This window comes from Piliocolobus tephrosceles, chromosome 9 (assembly GCF_002776525.5).
Source record: "Piliocolobus tephrosceles isolate RC106 chromosome 9, ASM277652v3, whole genome shotgun sequence".
Lineage (NCBI taxonomy): Eukaryota > Metazoa > Chordata > Mammalia > Primates > Cercopithecidae > Piliocolobus > Piliocolobus tephrosceles.
The window spans coordinates 22,530,640-22,541,342 of NC_045442.1; the positions used below are offsets into that span (position 1 = coordinate 22,530,640).

General features: G+C 36.8%; 1 pseudogene; it reads right to left on the minus strand.

Moving 5' to 3' along the window:
* Window positions 1-10,703, minus strand: part of LOC111538896 — an 82,911-nt pseudogene that overhangs the window by 40,947 nt on the left and 31,261 nt on the right.

A 10,703-nucleotide genomic window follows, 5' to 3' on the forward strand; every position in this document is an offset into this window, starting at 1 on the left:
ATCCTAGAGCTGAAGAATTCAATGAATGAAATTTTTTTATAAAATTGAGAGCTTCAGCAACACTAGACCAAGCACAAGAAAGAATCTCTGAACTTGAAGACAAGTCTCTTGAAATAACACAGACAGATAAAAAGAGAAAAATAATTAAAAAGAATGAAGAAAGTCTGCATGATTTATGGGACATCATTAAGCAAACAAATATTCATATTATGGGTTTTCCAGAAGTATAGAGAAGGAAACAGGTGAGGGAAATGCCTTGCGGGTGTTTCTGCAGGGGGTGACCCTTGGGGCTATGTCTCAGGCCTAGTATGCAGGTACAGGGTTGCTTAAATGGCACTAGGGCATGCCCACCAGGGGTGGCCTACAGGATTATTTCTCAGTCTGGAGCATGAGTGCGAGGCTGTTCAGCCAGTTCAGGGGTATGCCCTCCAGGAGCAGCCCTCCAGGGCTGCTTCTCAAGTCTGGCATATGGGTACAATGCTACTCAGCCATGCCTGTGGAGTGTCTGCCAAAGGGAGTACTTCATGGCTGTTTCTCAGGTCTTGAGCATGAACATGTAGCTGTTCCACAGCCCCATGAACATAGCCTCTGTTCAGAGGCTCAGGGGTCTCTCCCACTTGCGGATGGGCATGCAGTGGTTTGACTCGCTCAAGAGTGGGTTTGTCTTGGGCAGGGCTGTCAGACTATTGCTCCAGCTGGAAGTGCAGTAATAGGGGTTGTTCATGACCAGAGTTATAGCCTACCAGGTCCTAGGCTCCAGGCACACTGGTATTCATCCATGTGTGGGTTTGGTGGAATGAAGATGGAGAGATGTAGTCACTACTGGCCTTCAGAGCAGGGTGCACTCCAGAAGTGGCTCTGGTCTCAAGATTGTGCTATGCTACAGGAGCTTGGCTCACAGGTGGTGGATGAGGGATGTGGAGGGCACCCTATTTGGGTAATACAGCTGTGTAAATTCCTGGTAGCTCTCCAAACTGGATTCAGGACTTCGAAGGACTGTGGGATCCTTCTGCAGTAAGGACTATAGGTATTTGGCAATGGGGACTGGTGGGAATTGGATCTTCTGCTTACCTTTTCCCCAAAATGTGAAGTCCCTCCTGACTCTGGGCAGATATGATCTGTTAGAGAGAGATGGGCTGCAGAATCCACATGCCTCCACACTGCTCTCCTGGAGATGCGTCTCCACTTTCCCACTGCACTCTGGCACTCTCCTTTCAGCACTCCAGTCAAATCTTAACTTTTTTTCATTGTTTTGGTCCTTTCTTGTGAGAAGAATGAGCACCAGCCATCTCTAGTTAGCCATATTGCTGATGTAACCTGGCAAACACAATTCTGATCTCTGCTTGTATGAGTTTAACTTTTTTATTTTTATTTTTTTGTTTTAGACAGGGTCACTCTGTCACACAGGCAGGAGTGCAGTGGCACAATCACAGCTCTCACTGCAGCCTTGACCTCCTGGGCTCAAGCGGTCCTCCCACCTCAGCCTCTCGGGTAGCCAGGACTACAGGCATGCACCACCATGCTTGCCTAGATTTTTGGAATTTTTGTAGAGACAGGGTTTTGCCATGTTGCCCAGGCTCATCTGGAACTGCTGAGCTTAAGTAAGCCACCTGCCTCTGCCTCCTGAAGTGCTAGAATTATAAGCACAAGCCACCGTGCCTGGCAAGTTTAACTTTTTAAAATTGTACATATGAGGCCAGGCACCATGGCTCATGCCTGTAATCCCAGAACTTTGGGAGGCTGAGGCAGGTAGGTTTCTTGTGGCTAAGAGTTCGAGACCAGCCTTGCCAACATGGCAAAACACCATCTCTACAAAAAAAAAAAAACAAAAAATTGGCTGGGCACGGTGGCACATGCCTTTAGTCCCAGCTCCTCGGGAGGCTGAGGCAGGAATTGCTTGAACCTGGGAGGCTGAGGTTGCAGTGAGACAAGATTATGCCACTGCACTTTAGCCTACATGACAGAGCAAGACTCTGTCTAAAAAAAAGAAGAAAAAAAAAAGGATTAAAAGATTGCACATATAAGTGAGATCATATAGTATTTGACTTTCTGGGTCTCACTTAACTTAGCATAATGCCCTCAAGGTGTATCCTATGGCAGGATTTCCTTCTTTTTTGAGGCAGAATAATATCCCATTTTATATGGACACACACACACACATATACACGTGAGGGGACCTCAAAAACGTCATGGAAAATTGAATTAAAACATAAAAATTTAAAAAATAAGGTTTATTTCTCAACATAAGCTCCATCAAAGTAAACATTTTTGTAAGCAATAATACTAGCTGATTAGTCCATCCCTAAAAAACTAAGGGTCCTGGAAATTTAACCACATCGATGTAGGGTTTTTTTCGTTTGTTTGTTTGTTTGCTTTGTTTTACATTATTAACTTTAAAAAAAGCTGGGTGCCTTTAAAGATTTAAAAGAAAAACAAAAGACTTAAAAGGAAACAAAAACACATCAAAAGGAACCAAATTAGGAAGGTCAGGTGGATGCCTAGTGATTTCCCATAGAAATTCTAACAATTTTGACCTTGATTAGAGAAAAAAGCAGGCCCATTATTGTGGTGGTGAAGGACCCCTCAGATGAAGTTTTCTCAGACACTTTTCTGATAAAGCTTTGGTTATCTTTCTCAAAACACTCTCATAATAAGCAGATGTTATCATTCTTTGGCCCTCCAGAAAGTTAACAAGCAAAATGCCTTGAGTATCCCCCAAAAAACTGTTGCCACGACCTTTGCTCTTAACCAGCCTACTTTTACTTTGATTGGACCACTTCCACTTCTTGGTAGCCATTGCTTCGATTGTTCTTTGTCTTCAGAATCATACTGGTAAGGCCATGTTTCATCTCCCGTTACAATTCTTTGGGGAAAAAAATCCTTCAGGATCTTGATCCCACTTTTTTACAATTTCTATTGAAAGCTCTGCTCTTTCTACAGCTGATCTAGGCACAGCTGGTCTTTGACACCTATCAAATAGAAAGTTTGCTCAACTTTAATTTTTCAGCCAGAATTATGTAAGCTGAACCAATTGAGATGTCTATGGTAGTAAATATTGTTTCTGCTGTTACTCATAGGTCCTCTTCAATTAGGGCACAAACAAAATGAATTTTTTCCTCGCAAATTGATGAGTATGGTCTGTTCACTGTGGGCTTCATCTTTAACACCATCTCATGCCTTCTTAAAGTGACTTATCCATTTGCAAATTGCTGATTTCTTTGGGCCATTGTCCCCTTAAACTTTTTGTAAAGCATCAGTGATTTAACCATTCTTCCACCCAAGCTTCCCCATAAATTTGATGTTTGTTCTTGCTCCAATTTTAGCAAAATTCATGTTGCTCTAATAGAAGCTTTTTTCAAATAGATGTCCTTTTGAAACTTAGTACCTCAAACTAGATCTTGTTCAGACATGTTATAACAAATTAGTACCTCAAACTAGATCTTGTTCAGACACGTTATAACAAATGAGTACAGGTTTATTTTGGTGCAAAAAAATTTGAAAACCATACATAGTTTTTTTTTATAACATGCATTTTTCATGAACTTTTTGAAGACCCCCTCGTGTGTGTGTGTGTGTGTGTGTGTGTGTGTGTGTGTATCATATTTTCTTTTTCCAGTCAGATACTGACAAATACTTAGATTATTTCTATATCTTGGCCATCCTGAAAAATGCTGCAATAAACTTGGGGATGCAAACATCTCTTTAAGATATTGATTTTGTTTCTTTTGGATATTTACACAAGAGTGGGACTGCTGGGCATACAATATTTTTATTTTTAACTTTTTGAGGAACATCCATACTGTTTACCAATCTACATTTTATTTGAAGTGGTAAAACATTAACTCTAAGAAGACTATGAAAGGCTAAGGTATATATTGCAATCCCTAGATCAGCCAATAGAAAAATAATACAAAGATTATAACAAAAAAATCAATATGAAAATGAAAAGTAAATATAAACAACAGTAATTGAATAATCCAAAAAAGACAGGAAAGAGAGAACAGAAGAACAAAGAACAGAAGTGACACACAGAAAACAAATAATAAAATGTAAACCTAAACTCAACCATACAAATAATTACATTAAAATGAAATGGTCTAAACCCACTAATAAAAAGACAGAGATCATCAGATTAGATAAATAAAACAAGACTCAACTACATGCTCTCTACAAGCAGCCCAATTTAAATATAATGATATAGATAGATTAAAAGTAAAAAGGATGAGGCCAGGCATGGTGGCTCATGCCTGTAATCCCAGCACTTTTGGAGGCTGAGGTGGGTGGATCACGAGGTCAGGAGATCTAGACCATCCTGCCCAATATGGCGAAACCCATCTCTACTTAAAAAAATATATATACCAAAATTAGCTGGGATGGTGGTGCATGCCTGTAATCCCAGCTACTTGGGAGGCTGACACAAGAGAATCGCCTGAACCCAGGAAGAGGAGGTTGCAATAAGCCGAGATCATGCCACTCTACTCCACCCTGGCAACAGAGCAAGACTCCATCTAAAAAAAAAAAAGAAAAGTAAAAAGATGAAAAAAAGATATACGATGCAAAGATTAATCAAAATAAATCCAGTGGGGCTATATTAATATCAAAGCCAACTTCAGAACAAAAATATCAAGATAAAGAGAGATATTACATAATAATAAAAGATTACATACATTAAGAAAATACAGGCCAGACATGGTGGTTCACACCTATAATCTCATCACCTTGGGAGGTAGAAGTGGGAGGATCACTTGAACTCAGGAGTTTGAGACCAGCAAGGGCAACATAGGAAAACTCCCATCTCTACAAAAAATTTAAAAATTAGCCAGGCATGATGGTCCATGCCGGTGGTCTCAGCTACTCAGGGGACCGAGATGGGAAGATTGTTTGAACCTGGAAGGTAGAGGCTGCTGTGAGGTATTATTATGCCACATAATAATATGTCACACTGTAGCCTGGGCAACAGAAAGAGTTCCTGTCTCAGAGAAAGAAAGAAAGAGAGAAAGAGAGAGAGAGGGAGAGAGAGAGGAAGAAGAAGAAGAAGGAGGAGGAAGAGGAGGAGGAGGAGGGGAGGGAGGGAGGGAGGGAGGGAGGAAGGAAGGAAGGAAGGAAGGAAGGAAGGAAGGAAGGAAGGAAGACAAAAATCCTAAATGTATATGCACATTAAAGATCTTCAAAATACGGACAGGCGCAGTGGCTCAAGCCTGTAATCCCAGCACTTTGGGAGGCTGAGACGGGTGGATCACGAGGTCAGGAGATCGAGACCATCCTGGCTAACCCGGTGAAACCCCGTCTCTATTAAAAAATACAAAAAAACTAGCCAGGCAAGGTGACAGGTGGCTGTAGTCCCAGCTACTGGGGAGGCTGAGGCAGGAGAATGGTGTAAACCCGGGAGGCGGAGCTTGCAGTGAGCCAAGATCCGGCCACTGCACTCCAGCCTGGGCTGAGCGAGACTCCGTCTCAAAAAAAAAAAAAAAAAAAAAAAAGATCTTCAAAATACATTAAGCAAAAATTGATAGATTTAAAAAAAGAAATACACCAATTCACAATGATGAGTTCAACACTCCTTTCAGGGTAATCATATATAAAGGTCCTGAAAAAACTATCAACCAAATTGACATTTATAGAACACTCCATCAACAATAGCAAAATACATACTCTTTTCAAGTACAAAAGAATATTCATCAAAATACCAAACTGGAAAGAGGACCTGTGTTCATATACTGAAAGACTTAATATTGCAAGATGATAGTACCTACCAAATTGATCTACAGATTCAATATAATTCTTACCAAAATTTCAACTATCTTTTTATTAGAAATTTATAAGTGATCCTAAAATGTATATAGAAATGCAGTGAACAAGGAATAGCTAAAATAATATTGAAAAAGAAGAAAAAGTTGGAGAACTCACACTTCCTGATTTACAAATTTGCTACAAAGCTACAGTAATTAAGACACTGTGTTTCTGGCATAAGAATAGACATATAGATTAATGGAATAGAATTGAGAATCCATAAATAAACTTTCACATCTATGGACAATTGATTTTCAACAAGGGTGCCAAGACAATTTAATGGAGAAAAAGAATGGTCTTTTCAAAATGTAGTGCTCAGACAACTATTTTAGCTCAGACAACTATAGCTCAGACAACTATTTTCACATGCAAAATAATGAACTTGGACCCCTACCTCACACCATATGCAAAAATAATGCAAAATAGAACAAGGACCTAAAAGCAAGAGCTAAAACTATAACACACTTAGAAGAAAACAGAGATACAAGTCTCTGTATCTTGGATTAGGAAATAGTTTCTTAGATATGACACCTAAAACACAAGAAGCTGATGAAAAAATAAATATATTAGACTACATAAAAATTAAAAACTTTTGTGTTTCAAAGGACACCACCAAGAAAGTGAAAAAACACACAGAGCATGAGAAAACATTTGCAAATCATATATCTGATAAGAATCTAGTATCTAGACTATCTAAAGAACCTTTATAACTCAATAATAAAAAAGATCCAATTACTAAATTATATGTAGGCAAAGGATTGGCATAGACATTTCTCCAAAGAAGACATGCAAGTGACTAATAAGCACATGAAAAGACCTTTAACAACTTTCCGTATGCTAACTTCAACTTTCCATAGATGGAAATGCATATTAAAACCACAATAAACCCAAATGTGATGAGGTGCTCCTATAGTTCTTGGGAGGTTACTTGGGAGGCTGACATAGGAGAATCACTTGAGCCCAGGAGTTCAAGGCCAGCCTGGGCAACACAGTGAGACCCCATCTCTTAAAACATATGTAAACACATACACATACAATGAGATACCACTTCACAACCATTAGAATGACTCAAATTAAAAGTTAGATAATGACAAATATTGATAAAAATGTCATCTGCTTTGGAAAACAGTTTTGCAATTCCTAAATATGCTAAACATAGAGTTACCCTATAACTTAGTAATTCCAGCCTCAAATATATACCCGAGAGAAAAGAAAACATATGTCCACACAAAAATTTGTACATGAATGCTCATAGCCATTATTAATCATATACAAAAATATTATACTTAATATACATATACAAAAATCATATACTTAATGTTCTTTGATGAATAGATAAACAAAATTTGGTATATCCCATATAATAAAATATTACTCAGCCATAAGAAGGAATGAACTACTGATACTTCATTTTCAAGTTTTGGATAAAACTTGAAAACAGCCTGGGTGAATAAAGCCAGACACAAAACGCCACATAATGTATGATTTCATTTGTATCAAATGTCTAAAATATGCAAATTCATAAAGATAAACTAGAAAATTACTTGCTTGGGGCTGGGAGGAGAGAATAGAGTTACTGCTATGGGTACAGAGCTTCTTTTAAAGATGGTGAAAAATGATCTGGAATTAAGTAGAGGTAATGGCTGTGCAACCTTGTGAATAAAGTAAAAACATATGACCTGTATGCTTTTAAATGGGTAACTTAATGGTACGTGAATTATCTCTCAATAAAAATAAAAAATATAGACCATATTCTGGCTTATAAGCAAATCTTACTAAATTTAAAATAATTGAAATTATACATAGTATATTATCTGACCATAACATAGCCAAACTAAAAATCAGTAACAGAAACTTATATGGAAAATCCCCCAAATATTTGGAAACAAAACATCACATTTCTGCAGAACACACATGTCAAAAAGGGAGTCTCGAAAGTAATTAGAAAATATTTTGAATGGAATGAAAAATCAAATACAACGTACCAAATATTTGAATGCAACTAAAGCTGTGTTTGAAGGAAAATCAGTAGCATTATATGACTATATTTAAAAAGAAGCAAGTTCTCAGACCAATGATATACATTTTTTAAAATAAGTAAATTATGCCCAAAGCAAGCAGAAGGAAATAATAAAAAGTAGATATTAATTAAAACAAAATCTATAGACAAAGATCAATGAAACCAAAAGCCAGTTATTGGATGATATCAACAAATTGATCAATGTGTAGCCAAATTGATCAATGATACTTACACAGAACTGCTGCCTATAGGCTGCAAAGAACTCAGGTCAGTTCATTTACCCTGAATGGTTTGCTTTTTAACTTCTCAGGGTTGCTCTTTAACTTCTCAGCCTGTTCCTGTTGAAAGCCAAAATTTTACCTCAGGCCAAATAAAGCATGAGAATACAGTAATCATAGTATAATATTTCTAAGCTAATGGAAATTCTTAAAATCTTTAGGTAAAAGAAACATCACCCTAACATTAAAAAGGAGGTAGAGGTAAGGGTTGCCTGGCTGTGACTTAGAGAGATGTCTATCAAGAATTAAAATACTTTTATTTTCCCAAATTTAAAATATTTTGGTTTCTAGTCCAAAATATTTTATTTCAATGAAAAATACTTATTTTTTATGTAGCTACACTAGTTCTTTATGGAGATGTCAGGCAATCATGGAATAATTTTTTTAACTTTTTATTTAAAATAATTTCAAACTTACCAAAAAAGCTCCCAGAATAATAAAAGTCTCATATATCCTTTATCCAGATTTACTTATTGTTAAAACTTTACTCCATTTCCTTTATAATTTACTACTCTCTCCATACTCCTTTTAAATCTCCACATGCATGTGCACACACACACATACACATACACACACAAGTATTGCTTTTCAGAACTATTTGAGAGTAAGTTACAAATATCATAGCACTTTACCACTAAATACTTTGGTGTGTATTTCCTAATAATATACCTGTTATTTTACATAACTACAGTACAAACACCTGTACATTGTTTTCACCAATCTACCATTTGTATTTCAATTTTGCCAACTGACCCAATAATAATTTCTTCTCCACTACAAAAGCCATTTTAGGATTACGTATCACATTTTATTGTCATGTCTTTGTAGTTGGCTTTAATGGATCATTTTCAGACTTTGTCTTTTATAATAAATATTAACATTTTTGAAGAACAGTGGGTTTTTTTAAATATGATTCCTCATTCTGGGTCTATCTGATATTTCCTCCTGATTAAATTCCAGTTATACATTCCCATCAGGAATATGAATGTGATATTGTATCCTTCTTAGCATATCACATCCAGAGCAAATACTGTTCATCTGCCTCCCTTGGTAGGTTAATTTTGATCACATAGTCAAGGTGTTTCTCGGATTTCTCTTTTTTGTAGTGACCATTTTTTCCTTACAACTAGTAAGCAATCTGTAGGGACTTACTTTACAGTTATACAAATATCTTGCTGTTGATCAAAATATCTTCCTGGGTCTATCATCTGTTGACGATTTTTGTTTTTACAATGATGGTTGAAAAATTATTTTCTAATCTCAGCACTCTATCCTCTGACTCTCTCTGAGTCAATTTTTGGCATTCCACAAGGACCCTAATTTCTTCCCTAAGTATTTACTAATCTATCACTGATATGTATTCATGGCTTTCTATTTTTTCAATGATTTATAACTAATTATTGTTCTTAATTATTTTGGTGTTCAAATAATCTGTGATTTGGCCTCTGAGAGCCCCTTCAAGCTGGTTCCTGTGTGCTTGTAATACGCCCTTGTCAATTTTCTGAGTACTTTCTTGCTTTGGCTTAAGAAGTTTCAGGGATTCTTCGTCCCTAGATTCAGCTGTTTCTCTAAAGAGCCCTGCTCCCTGTTAATGAGGTAATAGAAACCAACATCCAGACACTAGAAGTGCTCATTGCTGCTTAGGTGTCTGTTTCTGGGTCCTTTCAGCAGATAGAGCTAAGAAATATATGAATGTATATACACATAGACATAGATGCATATATACAAACACACACCTATACATATACATGTACACACATATTTTAGAAATCATGAGTTCACATTGTTACCCCAATGCCTGTCCATTCCCACAGGGCTCTTTCTTGCCTTTCCCCATTCCAAATTTATATGAGCCTTCTTTCACAATGAGGACCCTGACTCCTAACAACCTTAATATAGATCCTGATTTGCTCAATCTTATAATACATATAAAATGTTAATAAGAGTTGCTTCACTCATCTTACTACCCAAAAAATCTTCCATAAAGAGTTCAGAGATCTTAAGTATACTAAATGAAAGAAGCAAGACACAAGAGTCACATACTGTATGATTCTATTTATAGGAAATAGCTACAATTGCTAAATCCATAAAGACAGCGGATTCATGCTTGCCAGGCACGGGGGTAAGAGGGAGATAAGGAGTGATTACTTTATGGGTATAGGGTTTTCTTTTGGAGTGATGAAAATACTTTGGAACTGGATATAGGTGGTGGTTGCACAACCCGATGAATGTACTAAATGCTACTGAATTTTACACTTTAACAGCTAATTTTATTTTATGTGAATTTCATTTAAAATATGTTTTAAAAATTTGTATGCCCTTCTCCTCCATCCTGCAACCCCCAACACTGAGGAAATACAACCAAGTAGGATTGAGTTTGTATGTTTGCTTCCAGGTTTCGTTTGTTTCCTTCTCCCCTTCCTATCTTTATTTAGGTTTTTTGTTTGGTTTTTGTTTTCCAGAGTTATTACTGTATAACTGACAAACAGAAATTGTACATATTTAAGATGTATAATGTGATGTTTTATACATCGTGAAATACTATCACAATCAAGCCAATTAACATGTCCACCACTTCACATCACTTTTTTTTTTTTTTTTTTTTTTTTTTTTTG